The 16990-nt window shown below is 43.9% G+C and overlaps 1 protein-coding gene across 16 annotated transcripts in view; it reads right to left on the bottom strand.

Moving 5' to 3' along the window:
- The window catches only part of STAG2 (STAG2 cohesin complex component), a 143488-nt gene extending 137541 nt beyond the window's left edge, over positions 1–5947 (bottom strand). For 4 of the 16 annotated variants that reach the window (XM_003823123.5, XM_055106878.2, XM_008976723.5 and 1 more), the window contains exon 1: positions 4068–5947. The gene's annotated coding sequence lies outside the window, so the exon portion shown is untranslated. Of the gene's footprint in view, positions 1–2827; positions 3422–3498 lie in introns of those variants that run through there. The other 12 variants (XM_008976725.6, XM_057301197.2, XM_063601960.1 and 9 more) reach the window with 6 other exon arrangements.
- Between the last annotated feature and the right edge of the window lie 11043 nt (positions 5948–16990).

The raw sequence follows: 16990 nt of genomic DNA, 5'->3' as shown, positions 1-16990 counted from the left end.
GGAGCAGTTCACAAATGCACTAATTAAGGGAGACCAAGGATTGTCATTGCAACACATTTTTACTGTTTACGGGTAATGGTCAGAATGTTAACAGACAATATTGAAATATTTTACATATCAACTTCTAACTAGTTATAGCACCAGATCCTTGGGGCATGAGGTGATTTAAACCATTTTAAATGTAAACACTCATTTTCTTATCAGTTAAAAAAAAAAAAACCCACTCCACCCTCTCTGCCAGTCTCTGATACACCTTAGAATACTATAGTTACTTCACAGTGGGAAGGAATAGCTAATAAGTACATTTCTTTTCCAACCCACTTCTCTACCTAGTCATTAAACACCAAATTCTGAAACTGAATTCAGCTACCTAGATCTTTCTACCAGGAATGCTCCCTATGGTACCTCAATCCCTTCCACTGTCACTTACTGCAACTGCCAAAGCCCCTCCTATTAATAGTAAATCCCTTTCATACTGACTCACTGTAACTCCAACTTGATGAAATAGACACTAAGCAGAATTTACAAAAATTGCAAATGGAATTTTCCTGTTTTCAAAGAATTAAAAAGGAAACTAAAAGTAGAGCACATTCAGGCTAAGTTATAAACATTTAAAGTTCAACCAATTTATAAGTATTTATGTTGCCTGTTTTATACTAGTTCCCGTTTAAACGTTTTTTTTTTTTGAAAGTTTTGCCAAGCATTGTGTAATCACTTACACAAGGCTAAATTTCCTATGCAAGTAATTTTGACATGTAAATATAAACTTAAGTCATTACCCCCAAGACTGTAAGACAATCTGGAAATTCTACTGCAAAAAAGTTTATCTTAAACTATGGAAATGTTTAACAGCACGCACAAAAGTAGAGAGAATAATAGTAACAATGAGCGCTTCTGTATTCATCCAGCTACAATAATCAACTCAAGGCCACTTTTGCTTCACACCTACCTCCTACCCACTCCCTCCTCTCATTATTATCTTCAAAAAGAATTAAGAGGAAGATACTATGTTCTCTAAGTACACTTCTACCCAAAGATAGCAAAAGTATCAAAAACTAGCATGTTAAGTCAAAATCCAACAATGTAACTATACAGCCGCCTTACGCCTTACACAATTCTTTGGTAGGTGATAAATTTAAGAATTCAGTTAAACACAAAGATATAACCATCTTTAAGAATTTTAATGAAGTCCATAAACCCAAAGGGCATATTTAAAATTATACCTAAAAAGACAAATAGGGAAATGTGATGAAAACGAACTTAAACATCTGCAATTAACTTACTTAACGTGGCACCTTAGTTCAAAATGAAAAAAAAAATCGACTATTTAACATAATGTGTCATAAAACTGCAATTCAACCACTTGAAAAACTGCTGAACACTTATATACCTTAAACTGGTCCTTCTGATCCCTAATTATAGATTGATATCAATGTAGAAAGAAAACCAGGCATTTTAACGTTAAGTGGTTGAAAATGTTGAAAATTAACCCCACTGTTCATCGGAAAGTATATGAGAGCAAGCCTAAACTACCTGAATTATATGTCATTAAACAAATGCATCCACTTCCCAGAGCCTTTTTTTTAACAAAATAAGTTCAGATATACCCTTAAACGCAACGCGCTAGGCTACAGACAGAATTAGGAGACCGCCTCCTGCTTTTGCTCCTAACCAATACGCAGAGAGAGAAGGTTGGCAGAAAAGTGCTGCGAGGACAGTAACAAACACCAGCAGCTCCCGAGCAGGCCCTGCTAGAGCCAGGAATGACGCACTTCGGTAACCCGACTCTTTCTCCCCTCCACCCCCGCCCCCAGCAGCGGTGCTGACACCGCCAACAGCCCGGAGTAGGAAAAAAGACAACAGAAAAAAGGCAGAGGTTGGACCGCACTAGGTTTCATCAAGAAACCTCGATTATTCCTCTTTCGACACTAACCACTAGGACTAAACAGGAAAAGAAGCTTCGTGCTTAAGCAAGTCCCATCATGGTGGTTTAAGAGTCACTAAATTAAGCTGATAATGAGTCCAATCCACAGAGACAAATACAGGGTGTGGCTGCTGTGAAATACGGCGGTCCGTGGGAGAAAAGGGGTATGGAATTTACACTCCAGTGTGAAGGGAAGATGGGGCTTTACGGTGGGAGAAGGGGGTGGCCCGCGCATTTTAAGGAACCATTGCAAACCAACACAAGCGCCTCGTTTACTTTAAATCTAACCTTACAGATCAAAAGTTTCCAATAGATATATCATGTAAACTGTAAATTACCATTTAATCCAACACCATGGCCCTCAATTTAAAAACTACATCCAAGAGAAAGGAGGAGGGAGAGGGAAGAGGGGTGGTAGGCAACAACATAAAAAACATTCTAGGCCACGGAAGAGAAAGTCTCACAAACCGGATGAAACTACTAATACAATATTAAAAATTAAAGCCGAGCACTGAAGCACGAAAATCACACGATAACCCATTACAGTTAAGGATTAAAAATAAAATGACATATGCACCAAGGGGGAGCGGAAACTAAATGTCGAAAGTACAGCGGTTTATAAAAAACTAAAGGCAAAACAAGACATTCTCGCGACGGGGGGAAAAAAAGGCCGAAATCAACAATACGTTCACAATTCTAGGCCAAAAGAAAATGGGAACGGGGCTCAAAGTTTTGCGGAACTACTTGATGCTGTTTCCCACACCTTCTCTCTCCCACGGCCCATCCGACCCTTTTCGTCCCAAAATCGCCGTCCGCAGATCTCCGGATCCAGGGGAGAAGAAAAAAGAAAGTCGACCCCGAGCAAGAATAAAAGTGTGGAGTGAAAACGCACAGGCTGCCTACCTGGGGCAAGGATCAGCTCAGTTCGTGCCTTGAGAAAGACAGTGCGGGTGGGGGTGGGAATGAAAAGCAGCACTAAAACTAAAACAAAAGTGGCGCCAAAACCCCCCAACAAACAGCCTTCCACTCCCGCCCTTCCCCCCTCCGCCCATGCCAGGCAGGCAGGGCCCCCTTCGGGGCAAGGTCTGCGCGCGGGGGCCAACACCGCCAGACCCCAGCCAATTTAGAAAATTGTTGCCCGAAGAAAACTGACCGAAGTCGGGCCTCGGAAGGGATGGAGAGATCGATGCCAATCGCCTTCCCCAGCAGTTCCCCCACCACGCGCTGGAGATGATGGGGCGGGGGAGAAGCAGAGGGGCCCGTCACATGAATGTTGTTCCCTCTCTAGGAAGGGAGGAAGAGAGGGAGGGAGGGGGGAGGGAGGGAAGGAAGGAGGGGAAGGGAGAAGGGAGGGGGCACGAGGGAGGGGTGTGATCAGAGTAGATTTTCCCTCGCCTCCCTCGGTCCGAGGCCCAAATATACACAACTGAGCCTCCTTTCTCCCCTCCCCCCTAGGTTCCCAGCACCACCATTTTGCTCTCTGCCTTCCCCTCACCGCGACACCGCGCTCTCCCCCACCCCAACCACAGCCTCCCGGCTTTCCTCCCCCGACTACGGCTCGCACCCCACCCCACCTCCAGTTCGGGCTCTCCTAGGCTTAGGAGCCTGCCGGAGAAAAGGAACCTAAATCTACTGCTACACAGAGAAGCGGAGCCTCCATCTTGCGCTGCTCCGCGTTCTCCATTTTGGGCCACCCATGGGGGGGGGGGGTCTCCGTAGAGGCCCCGAGGGAGAGTTGGGCGAGGGAAGGAAGAGAAAATCTTCAGCGAGGGTAGTCGAAAAGAAGAGCCCTGCGGTAGAAAGCCACTCTAGGAGTAGGAGGTAGGGAGGAAGGGGGGCTGGAAGTTCCTTGGAAGTGTTGGGGTAGCGACTTGGGGGGAGAAGGGAGAAAGGAGGGCGGGGGGCGCCGCGGGGGCGAGAAAGATCCTCCCGCCTGGACTCTGCCCCCCGTTCCATGGCTGCCCCCCATGGGGGCGAAGAAAGCAGAGGGGAAATTCAATGGCAACAGAGTGCCCAACCTCTTTCCCTCCCAACTCCTCTCTCTCGCCCTGTTTCAACCATACACACCTCACGGTGGGCCAAGCGCCCTCCGGGTGCCCCTCCAAACTTCTAGAAGCTTCGCCTCCGCCATTTTATAACTTACCTCCCCCCTCAGCGTACACAGAGGCAGCAACGAGACTGTTCGCCTCCCCCACTCCTCCTTCTTTCTCAGGCCGGGGGCTTCTTCACCCCTGGGCTGGTACAAGATATTTTTCCCCTTCCTCTTCTTTACACCCTCGAATTCTACTCAGGGACGGAAGCTCCCGCGGTTCTAGAGCGGTGGGGGGTTTTGAAAGTGGCGGTCGGATCCGGCGGGGTTTTTTTTCTTTTTTTTTTTTTTTTTTTTTTTTTTTTTTTTTTTTTTTTTTGGTGGCGCTTCGGGATTGTTTGGGGTGTTCGCTCTTCGGCGACTTGGAGGCGAATGGAACGCGCAGGCGCCATCTGTCGGCCACGAACCCGCGCCCGGCTCCCGTTGGGAGGGAGCGGCATCTAGCGGCAGAGAGTTGCCACTGCATCGCCTGGCTCCCAGCCCTCCCACCCAGCGTCCTCCTCCCAGTCACCGACCAATCGTGGCCGACTGACTCCCGGGTTCAGCGTCTCCGACGCCGCCGGCAAACCAGGCGCCCGCAGGGGCGCGCCGCCGAGTGGGGTAAACAAGGTGCCGTGCCCGCGCCTGACTTACTCATTCGTTTGGCCGCGCTTCCGCCGCGGACCCGATCGAGCCGCGGTTCTTCTGTCTTTAGTGGGGTGTCGAGGGGAGGGCGGTAGGAATGTCCGGCGGAGCCCTGGGCCGTGGGAATCCAGAGGCTGGCTGGGTTCGCTCCGGGACTCGTTCCCCGGGCCCCTCCGCCCCTCGCGAGGCGCTAAGGTGGCAGCCCAGTCGGGCATCACCCTTCGAAGTCCCCTCTTCTGACACACCCCTGTGAGGGGCCTGTGGCCCTAGTTCCCGTACCTTCGATGCCCCCTTGTCCCTACCCCTTCCCACCAAAAGAACCCAAGTCGCTTAACTCTGGCACCTGATCCTAAATGGTTTAATGGAGCTACTTGGGCTAGATCGGGGGCGGAATAAGGGTTGGTTTTGTTTTGCTTTTTGCTTCGGGTGTGGAGAGAGAGCGAGCTGATTCTCTACCAGTAAGACCTAGCCCTGGAAAAGAAAGAAAAATTGTTTTGCTTTACAGCCCACTGGTCCCGTCTCCGAGAAAACGTGGTCTGTATCTCCAGGTTCTAGGAGTCCTAAAGAACTGGACTACTAGGCTAGGCCGGGCGCTCGACCAATTTGGTCGCCACTCTCGGGGCGGGGGAAGAGATAGGACCGAGCGAAGTGGAGGGAAATCGAAATTTGGGCAAAAGGAGTGGAGGAGGACCTACCCCGCCTCCCCCGCGCATCCACTGCCTTCCTGGGCGGGTGCAACCACGCGAAATGGTTGGGAATTTAGGTTACTTCGCATCCTGCCTTCCCATCCCTCCCCCCAAGATGTTTGAAGTGCGAAAAGACCCTTTCTGCTCCTCCGACCCCTGTTAACTAAAATCTTTGTCACCCTTTTTTTTTGTTTGTTTCGAATCCAGTGTATTGGACCTTTGACCGCCAAGAGCTCTTTACTCGGGGGAGAAAAACTCGAGGAGGGCCTATCCCCTCCAAAGCGCTGCTTTTTCCTTGGACAGGAAGAAGTGACCTATTGCAGTGTCTCCATTGCTGTTATAGAAGTTCGTAGATTCATAAAATAGTGTTTGCTTAAGAAGTCTTCGTTTCTGTTCCATTTTTGAAATTTTGGTTAAAATATTTCTTAAATTACATTTCAATTAGAAGAAAAGAAATAAAACGTATTAATAACAAAACAAATTTTCCAACTGAGAAATAGGGTGAGCCCCGTGTAAATCATGAAGCTTTCACCCCGATATCACTTCTGAAACATTCCTAATGTAATATAACGATTATTTTCAGTCCTTAAATTATATTCCTTCCATATCTCTTGTTAGTTTCTCTCCCATCCTCTGTGCTTATTGTTTTTTCTGCAACTTTACAAAAAGAGTTATAGTATATTTAATCAACTGGACAATAAAAGTTAAACAGAAACATCTGAATATCAATAACAAGAAGTAAAATCTGAGACATTTTTACTTACCTCTAAAGCTCTGGAGAGTGGAATACTATTCACAATAAATTTCCATTTCTTTTATAGACCATCTTTGGTAGAATGCTATACAGTTTTTAATAGATTCAAGTTACAGAATGATGCAGCTAGAACATTAAATAGAGAGTAGTGGAAAATTTACAGAGTTATATAAGTTAATGCAAAATTCCACTTGAAGTAATAGAAAAATTGGGCCGTGTACCAAGTCATTTTTACATTAATTTAGTTCAATTGTGCCAATTTAATCTCAATTGATATTAAATGATTTCCTGTCTTAGTATTAGCTGAAAACTACTGATTTTCTGCTCCAAACATCACATTTATGGTACATGGTACAAATAGTTTTTTATCTATTTTATAAATTTGTATTCTCAGTTAATTATCTATGTAGCAACTGAGATTTTAAACAATTTTATGCTTAGAACAAAACTGAAAAGTTCTTCTGTTTAGCAAATTAGCTCTGATTTTGTGAAAAATACCACTGAAGATTAATAACAAACTGGTATAACATCAGAAATAAATGTTGTAGCAAATTTTTACTAATATTTAAGAATATTTTACAGTAACCATTTTTTTTGTTAGAGCTCTTTCAAAAAAATACTTATCAAGACTTCAATATGTACAGAATGCTAGGTGCCCCAGTCCTATCATAAGAAGTGGAGTTTATTTCATGGGGTACTGAAAAATATAAACAATTCACCCTTTGAATGTGAGGACAAAGGGAGAAAATGCCATCAAACGAAATATGAAATAATGAAAAATGAAATAACTGATGGAAAATAATTTTAATCTTGTTTGTAACATGTCCTTTATGAGATAATATTGTAAAGGCAGAAGCTTTGGGTGCCTAATAAGAAATAGTGAAAAAGGAGAGTTGAATAGTTAAAACTTACAAACCTCTGATACTATATAAAAAGCAAGACACTATTTGATGCAGAAATGTTCTGGTCACAAGAAATTCATATGCCACAGTATAACAAAGATAATCCTCCAGGTTTACCATAGACGGACTAAAACATCCCACAGATCTCTTTGCTTTAACTCCATGCAAATGGAACAGACTTCTGATTATAAATTAGGTTTTCCAGATAGTCTTCTCCTCTGGACAGCATATATATTTTTTTTTATATTTTCTTTTCTTTTCTTTTTTTTTTTTGAGACAAACTCTCGCTCTGTCACCCAAGCTGGAGTGCAGTGGTGCGATCTCAGCTCACTGCAACCTCCACCTCCAGGGTTCAAGCGATTCTCCTGCCTCAGCCTCCTGAGTAAGCTGGGATCACAGGCACACGCCACCACGCCCAGCTAATTTTTGTATTTTTAGTAGAGATGGAGTTTCTCCATGTTGGTCAGGCTGGTCTTCAACTCCCGACCACACGTGATCCGCCCGCCTGGCCTCCCAAAGGGCTGGGATTATAGGCGTGAGCCACCGCGCCAGCCCATTTTTTATATTTTTAAACACCATTCTAAACATAAAACCCAGAAACCTAAAAGTAGATAAATAAATTTAAGTCCACAGAAATTAAAAAATTATGTATACCAAGACACCAGAAACAAAGTCAAAAGATAAACTAGAAACTGTGAGAAAATGTTTGCTATATGGATGAAAAAAGCTAATTTCTTCAAGATACGGAGAACTGTCAAAATCAATATGGTAAAATTTAAAACTCCAGTAGAAAAGTGGACAAAGAATATAGTCTACTTGTGGGAGAAGAAATACAGATGGCTAGGCCGGGCGCGGTGGCTCACGCCTGTAATCCCAGTACTTTGGGAGGCCGAGGTGGGCGGATCACAAGGTCAGGAGATCGAGACCACCCTGGCTAACACAAGGAAACTCCGTCTCTACTAAAAATACAAAAAATTAGATGGTCATGGTGGCACACACCTGTAGTCCCACCTACTTAGGAGGCTGAGGCAGAAGAATCGCTTGAACCCGGGAGGCGGAGGTTGCAGTGAGCCGAGATAGTGTCACTTCACTCCAGCCTGGGCGACAGAGCGAGAATCCTTCTCAAAAAGAAAAAAAAGAAATAAGAAATACAGATGGCTAATACATACATAAAATAGTGCTCATCTTCATTTGCCACTAAGAAATGCAAGTTAAGGCCGGGCGCAGTGGCTCACGCCTGTAATCCCAGCACTTTGGGAGGCCGAGGCGGGCAGATCACTCGAGACCATCCTGGCCAATATGGTGAAACCCCGTCTCTACTAAAAATAAAAAAATTAGCTGAGCATGGTAGCTCACCTGTAGTCCCAGCTACTCAGGAGGCTGAGGCACGAGAATCTCTTGACCCCAGGAAGCAGAGGTTTCACTGAGCTTAAATCGTGTCACTGCACTCCAGCCGGGCAAAAGAGCGAGACTCTGTCTCAAAAAAATAATAAAATAAAATAAATGCAAATTAAATACAAACTCTCCTACCAGATTGCCAGAGATTTAAAATGTTGATAATACTTAGTGTTGGTAAAGAACTGAGAACTCTCATATATCATTGAGGGGAGAGTAAATTTTTTTAAAAAAACTGAAAAATAAAAATTTTTTAAAGGTCGGATGCAGTGGCTCACATCTGCAATTCTAACACTGGAAGGCCAAGGCAGGAGAATCACTTGAGCCCAGGAGTTTGAGACCAGCCTGGGCAACATAGCAAAACCCCATCTCTACAAAAATTTTAAAAACTGGAGAAAAAGTTGAAAGTATCTCGGAGCAGTTAAATGTAAAATCGATCTAGCAATTCCATTTCTAGGAGTCTACCATACAGATATGCTCATACAAATTATAAAGAAATATATATAGAAAGATTTTCATTATAGCTTTGTAATAGAAACTGACAACAATAGAAATGGTCATCATCAGGGGACTGAGTAAAGAAATTATAATACATCCATACAATAGATACATTGGATAATGGTGGGCATACAATAGTCCTATGCCCACCATTAAAACAAGTATATATTTATTAATATTGCAAATATGGGCTGGGTGCGGTGGCTCACACCTGTAATCCCAGCACATTCGGAGGCCGAGGCGGGTGGATCACGAGGTCAGGAGATCTAGACCATCCTGGCTAACACGGTGAAACCCTGTCTCTACTAAAAATACAAAAAAATTAGCCGGGCGTGGTGGCGGGCGCCTGTAGTCCCGGCTACTCGGGAGGCTGAGGCAGGAGAATGGCGTGAGTGAACCCGGGAGGCAGAGCTTGCAGTCAGCCGAGATCATGCCACTGCACTCCAGCCTGGGCGACAGAGCGAGACTCTGTCTCAAAAAAAAAAAAAAAAACAAATATGTCTAAGATATGAGAAAAAATCAAGTTGCAATTACCTGTATACTGTGATCACATTTTGGAATATATATATACTTATATACACACATGTATTTGCTTGCATATGCATAAAACATTTTTTTGATAGAGACGGCATCTCACTATGTTGCCCAGGCTGGTTACAAACTCCTGATCTCAAGAAATTCTCCTGCCTTAGCCTCCCAAAGTTCTGGGATTACAGTCATGGGCCACCACGCCCAGCCAAAACATTCTTGAATATACAGGAAACCTAACAACAGTTACTACTCAGGAAAGAGGCAGTACAGTTCCATGACTTGTCATTTTACTTTTCGTTTTATATATTTCCACCTTATTTTATTCTTTTTTTTTTTTTTTTTTTTTTTTTACAGTGAGCATGTATTACTTATGGAAGTTTTAAGATCTTATACTGGTTGCCCCAGAAAACAGTTTGGCACTTTCCTACAAAGTTAAATACATACTTACCATCTGACCCAGCAATCTCATTCCTGAGCATTTATCCCAAAGAAATTAAAATTTACGTTTACACAAAAACCTGCACACAAGTACTTATAGCAGCTTTTATTTGTGATAGCCAAAAACAGAAAACAACCAAAATATCTATCACCTGGTGAATGGTTAAGCAAACTGGTTCCATCATGGAATGGAATACTATTCAGCAATAAAAAGAAACTATTGGCCAGGCACGGTGGCTCATGCCTGTAGTCCTCGCACTTTGGGAGGCCACGGCAGTTGGATCACCCTAGGTCAGGAGTTCAAGACCACCCTGGCCAACATAGTGAAACCCCATCTCTATTAAAAATACCAAAATTAGCCAGGCATGGTGGCAGGCACCTGTAGTCCCAGTTACTCGGGAGGCTGAGATGGGAGAATTGCTTAAACCCAGGAAGCGGAGGTTGCAGTGAGCCGAGATTGTGCCACTTCACTCCAGCCTGGACGACAAGAGCGAAACTCTGTCTCAAAAAAAATAAAAATAAAAATAAACTTGATACATACAAACAACTTACATGGATCTGAAGGGCATTATGCTTAGTGGGAAAAAAAATCAGTTACAATGATTCCATTATATGATATCAAAATGAAAAATTACAGTTATGGAGGACAGATCAGTGGTTGGCAAGGATTAGGGTTGGGAAAAGACTGAGTATTAAGGGGTAACATGAGAGAGTTTTTTGTGGTGATGGAACAATGGTGCATCCTGATTTTGGTGATGGTTACTCAAATCTACAGGTGATAAAATTTTAGAGAACTACAAATACACACACATAAGTACATGAAAAAACCTGGTGAAATCCAAATAAGGTCTGCACTTGAGTTGATAGTGTTGTATCGATTGTCAATTTCCTGGATTTGACAAGGTGCTATTGGGGCAAAGCTTTGTGAAGGGTACGTGGGAATTCTGTCTACTATTTTTGCTACTTCTTGTAGCAAACTAAACTATTTCAAAATAAAATAGTCCTAAACTATTTCAAAATAAAAAGTTGTAATAAAAAATTTAACACTGGGGCTGGGCATGGTGGCTCATGCCTGTAATTCCAACACTTTGGGAGGCTGAGGTGAGAGGATCATTTGAGTCCAGGAGTTTGAGACTAGCCAGGCGTGGTAGCATGCTCCTGTAGTCCCAGCTGTTCTGGAGGCTGAGGTGGGAGGATGGTTGGAGCCCTGGAGGTGGAGGATCGCTTGAAGTCAAGGCTGCAGTGAGCCGAGATTGCAGTACTGCACTCCGGCCTGGAAGACAGAGTGAGACCCTATCTCAAAAAAAAAAAAAAAAAAAAAGAAAAGAAAAAAAAATGACAGTGGTAATAACTGAAAAAATTCTCTGGTTAGTGGAAAGATAATTACTCTATTGCAAATTAATAAATTGAATTTCTGGTTTACAAATCAGCTTTTTATAAACTTGGATATAATGACTTAATTTCCAAGATCCTTATCATTGCCCCTGTGTGAACTTACATGATTAAGGGCTTGATGCTGCAATACTTAGAAATAGACCTTGGACCTGTGGCGTTAACAGGAAATAGACATACCAATAAGCCTTGTCTAAAACAAATAACTGGCACCTTTTAAGACATCTGAAATACCCTGTTACTAGATTTGCTGATTTTTTTTTACTTTGAATGATATGCAATGTTCCCAGTATGAGTTAATGGAACCAAAGCTCTATCTTTTTTTGTTGTTGTTTTGTTTTTTTTTGAAACGGAGTCTCACTTTGTTGCCCAGGCTGGAGTGCAGTGGCGTGATCTCGACTCATTGCAGGCTCCGCCTCCCGGATTCATGCCATTCTCCTGCCTCAGCCTCCCGAGTAGCTGGGACTACAGGCGCCTGCCACCACGCCTGGCTAATTTATTTTTTTTAATTTTTTTTTTTTTTGTATTTTTAGTAGAGACAGGGTTTCACCATGTTAGCCAGCCAAAGCTCTATTTTTTTTTTTTTTGAGACGAGTCTCACTCTGTCGCCCAGGCTGGAGTGCAGTGGCGCGATCTCAGCTCACTGCAGCCTCCACCTCCCGGATTCAAGCAGTTCTCTGCCTCAGCCTCCCGAGTGGCTGGGATTAAAGGCGCCCACCACCATGCCCGGCTAATTTTTTTGTATTTTTAGTAGAGACGGGGTTTCACCATCTTGGTCAGGCTGGTCTTGAACTCCTGACCTTGTGATCCACCCACCTTGGCCTCCCAAAGTGCTGGGATTACAGGCGTGAGCCACCGCGCCCGGCCCGCTCTAACTTTTTACAAAAGATTCTATCTCTCACATCTAACCCCTTCCACTTCTCATCTAACTACAGTAATAGTCCCATGTCCGGTTTCTTTCACATCCAATCCAATCCCGATTAGATTACTTCCTTATTTTTGTGCATGCTTACTAGCTCCCTTACTTTCTTGCTTACTCTGGCTCATTCATTTACATGCTCTTTTTTCTTTTTTTTTTTTAACTTAGTGACCAATGTACATACTCTCTTATTGTCTTAGTTGGCCTACAACAATGCTCCTCTAACACTAATGTGCATAAGAATCACCTAAGGATCTTGCTGAAATGCAAATTCTGATTCTGTAAGTTTGTGGCTAGGGCAGAACCTAAGACTTTGGATTTGTTTTTTTGTTTTGTTTTTGTAGAAACAGGGTCTCACTATGTTGCCCAGGCTGGAGTGCAATGGCACAATCTTGGCTCACTGCAACGTCTGCCTTCTGGGCTCAAGCCATCCTCCCATCTCAGCCTCCCAAGTAGTTGGGACTACAGGCGCCTGCCACCATACTCAGCTAATATTTTTTTGCATTTTTTTAAGAGACGGGATTTCCGCCATGTTGCCCAGGCTAGTCTCAAACTCCTGGGCTCAAGCAATCCACCTGCCTTGCCCTCCCAAAGTGTTGGGATTACTGGCGCGAGCCACCACGCTTGCCTGGCTGAGATTTTGCATTTCTAACAAACTTCCGGTACACTCCCAGGTTGCTGGTCTAAAGTCCACAGTTTGCGCAGTGAGGATCTGAAGAACCAAGTACAAACTCTTTAGGGTAGTTTTCAGTGCATTCCACAGTCGTATCCAAATCTCATAACAGTGAACTCTGCTGAGGTAACGTTCATTGTTGCATCCTTAGCCCTTAGTATAGAGCCTGAAATAGGATAGGTGCTCAAAAAATATTTGTTGAATGATTGAAGGAATGAATGAACAAACAGCTACTCCCTGTTCATTATGCCATGCATTCAAAGCAAACTAAATTACTTGCAGGCTGGACACCGTGACTCACGCCTGTAATCCCAGCACTTTAGGAGGCTGAGGCAGGAGGATTGCTCAAGACTAGCCTGGCCAACATGGTGAAACCCCGTCTCCACTAAAAATACAAAAATTAGGTCAGCCATGGTGGCTCATGCCTGTAATCCCAGCACTTTGGGAGGCCAAGGCAGGTGGATCACAAGGTCAGGAGTTGAAGACCAGCCTGGCCTCATGGTGAAACCCCATCCTATTAAAAATACAAAAATTAGCTGGGCGTGGTGGCGGGTGCCTGTAGTCCCAGCTACTTGGGAGGCTGAGACAGGAGAATTGCTTGAACCCAGGAGGCAGAGGTGCAGTGCACTGCACTCCAGCCTGGGCAACAGAGCGAGACTCCATCTCCAAAAAAAAATTAAAAATTAGGCCAGGAACTGTGGCTCACATCCATAATCCCAGCACTTTGGGAGGCCCAGGCAGACAGATCACTTGAGGTCAGGAGTTCGAGACCAGCCTGGCCAACATGGTGAAACTGCGTCACAAAAATTAGCTGGGCGCCTGACCAATATGGTGAAACCCCATCCCTACTAAAAATACAAGAATTAGGCTGAGCGCGGTGGCTCAGGCCTGTAATCCCAGGACTTTGGGAGGCCAAGGTGGGTGAATCACAAGGTCAGGAGTTCAAGACCAGCCTGGCCTCATGGTGAAACCCCATCTCTACTAAAAATACAAAAATTAGCCGGGCATCATGGCAGGTGCCTGTAATCCCAGCTACTCGGGTGGCTGAGGCAGAGAATTGCTTGAACCCGGGAGGCGGAGGTTGCAGTGAGGAGAGATTACACCACTGCACTCCAGCCTGGGCAACAGAACAAGACTCCGTCTCAAAAAAACAAAAAGAAAAAAAATTAGCTGGGCATGGTGGCGTGCGCCTGTAGTCCCAGCTACTCAGGAGGCTGAGACAGGAGAATTGCTTGAACCTGGGAGGCAGAGGTTGCAGTGATCCGAGATTGCGCCACGGCACTCCATCCTAGGTAACAGCGAGATTCTGTCTCAAAAAAAAATTAAAAAATTAAAAAATTAGCTGGGCATGGTGATGCGCACCTGTGGTCCCAGCTACTGGGAGGCTGAGATGGGAAGATCGTTTGAGCCCGGGAAGTCAAGGCTGCAATAAGCTGTGATCGTGCCACTGCACTCCAGCCTAGGTGACAGAGCAAGACCCTATCTCAAAAAATAAAATAAAATTCTTACTGTTTTCCATGAACTTTCCCGCCTCTGTATATTTCCTCCATTCAAATTCTCTTCATCCTTGAGTGCCCGGTTTAAATGAAAATGTCTCCATAAAGCCTCCCCTGCTGTCCCCTTGGGAAATTATCTCTTTGAGTTTGGAAGTCTTCTCCCTACCAGATTTTGGCTGCCTTGAAAATAATAATTATAGTAGTAATAATGTTTTATTCACATTTGCTATAACCACTGTGCCTAGCACAAATGTTGACATATAGAAAATCAGTAACTCTTTTTTATGAGACAGGGTCTTGCTCTGTCACCCAGGCTGGAGTGTAGTGGTGCAATCATGGCTCACTGCAACTTGGAACTCCTGGGCTCAAGTGATCCTCCCAGTTCAGCCTCCCAAGTAGCTGGAATTACAGGCGCACACCACCGTGCCCAGCTAATTTTGTTTTTAAATTTTTTGTGGAGATGGGGATCTTTCTTTGTTGCCCAGGCTGGTAGTACATGTTTATTATATTGAAATAGGAGAAGAAATAATTATCTAAATCAGCACTTTTAGAACTTTTTGCAAGGATGGCAATTTCTATAACCTGTGTTAATCTAGCATGGTAGTCACATGTAGCTACTGAGCACTTGAAATGTGGCTAGTGCAACTGAGGAACTGAATTTTTTATTTCTTTTAATTTTAACTCATTCAAATTTAAATGTAAATGGCCACATGTGACTAGTGGCTACCACATTGAACAGTGGCTATCCAGATAATTCTGATTAAAATTGTTCTTCATTCAACAGTATTTACTGAGTGCCTTCTGCCAGCCAGCCACACAGTATTCTATGGGCTGGTCATAGAAAAATGAATATAGTCATCCTTCCATATCCAAGGGAGGTTGGTTCCAGGATCCCCCCAGAATATCAAAATGTTCAAGTCCCTAATATAAAATGGCACAGTATTTGCATATAACCTACACACATTCTCCCACATATTTTAAATCATCTCTATATTACTTATAATACCTAATACAATGTAAATACTACATATATATATACACACACAATACAATTGTTCTACTGTATTGGTTTTTTAATTTGTATTATTTTCTTTTTTGTTGTTTTTTTTTGTTTTTGCTTTTGCTTTTGTTTTTGAGACAGTGTCTCGCTCTGTCGCCCAGGCTGGAGTGCAGTGGCGCAATCTCGGCTCACTGCAATCTCCGCCTCCCGGGTTCAAGCGATTCTTCTGTCTCAGCCCCCTGAGTAGCTGGGACTACAGGCATGCACCACCATGCCCAGCTAATTTTTGTATTTATAGTAGAGACGGGGTTTTCACCAGGTTGGCCAGGACAGTCTTGATCTCTTGACCTCGTGATCCACCTGCCTCGGCCTCCCAAAGTGCTGGGATTACAGGTATGAGCCACTATGCCCGGCCTATTTGTATTATTTTCTATAGTTGTAGTATTTTTTTACTGTTGTTTTTCTTTTCAATTTTTTTTGTTTGTTTTTTGCTTTTTGTTTTTTTGAGACGGAGTCTCGCTCTGTCGCGCAGGCTGGAGTGCAGTGGCATGATCTCCACTCACGCCTCCACCTCCTGGGTTCAAGCGATTCTCCTACCTTAGCCTCCCGAGTAGCTGGGATTACAGGCGTCCAACAGCATGCCTGGCTAACTTTTTTGTATTTTTAGTAGAGACAGGGTTTCACCATGTTGGCCAGGTTGGTTTTGAACTCCTGACCTCAAGTGATCTGCCTGCCTCAGCCTCCCAAAGTGCTAGGATTACAGGCATGAGCAACCACGCCCGGCCTTTTTCAAATATTTTTGATCGACAGTTGGCTGAATCCAAGAATGAGGAACCCATAGATACAGAGGGAGGACTGTAATTCACAACTCTTGACCTTAAAGAGCTTGCAACCTATTAAGAAAAGATAGTCGGGATCAAAGAAATTCAATCAAGTGTTGTAGGTGCTATTATAGAAGATTGACAAAAGTAGAATGTGCACACAAAGGAGAATGTGGGCAAGAGTCAGAAAAGGATTCTGGAGTCGGGAGTCAGAAAAGGATGGTAAGAGCTCAAGTGATGAACTAGGCACAGTGGCTCACGCCTGTAATCCTAGCACTTTGAGAGGCCGAGGCAGGAGGATCGTCTGAGCCCAGGAGTTTAAGATCAGCCTGGGCAACATGGTGAGACCTCCCATCTCTATTAAAATTATTTTAAAAATAAAATTTTAAAAAGCATTAAAGTGACATAGTCTTCATTAGGCAAACAAAAGATAGCTTTGCCCAGGGAAGAGTATGAACAAAGGAATGGGAAATCAAAACAGAGAGCCCATCTCCTCCTGGAACTACAAGTAGTTAATTTAGCTAACACCTAGAAAATGGAGGGCAGGGATTTCTACTAAAAGAACTGAAGCCTGGGCAACATGGCGAAACCCCATCTCTACTAAAAATACAAAAAGTTAGCCAGGTGGGGTGGTGCATGCCAGTAGTCCCAGATAACTGGAGAGGCTGAGGTGGGAGAATGACCTGAGCCCAGGAAATCGAGGCTGTAGTGAGCTGTGATCTTGCCACTGCACTCCAACCTGGCCAATGGAAGTGAGACCCTGTCTCGAATTAAATATATATATATATATATATATATATATATATATATATATATATATATAAAATAACTGGGGCTGAGGCAGGAAG

This window comes from Pan paniscus, chromosome X, assembly GCF_029289425.2.
Source record: "Pan paniscus chromosome X, NHGRI_mPanPan1-v2.0_pri, whole genome shotgun sequence".
NCBI lineage: Eukaryota > Metazoa > Chordata > Mammalia > Primates > Hominidae > Pan > Pan paniscus.
Note: the sequence above shows the minus strand (reverse complement) of the source record. Positions and strands in the feature narration are given on the sequence as shown.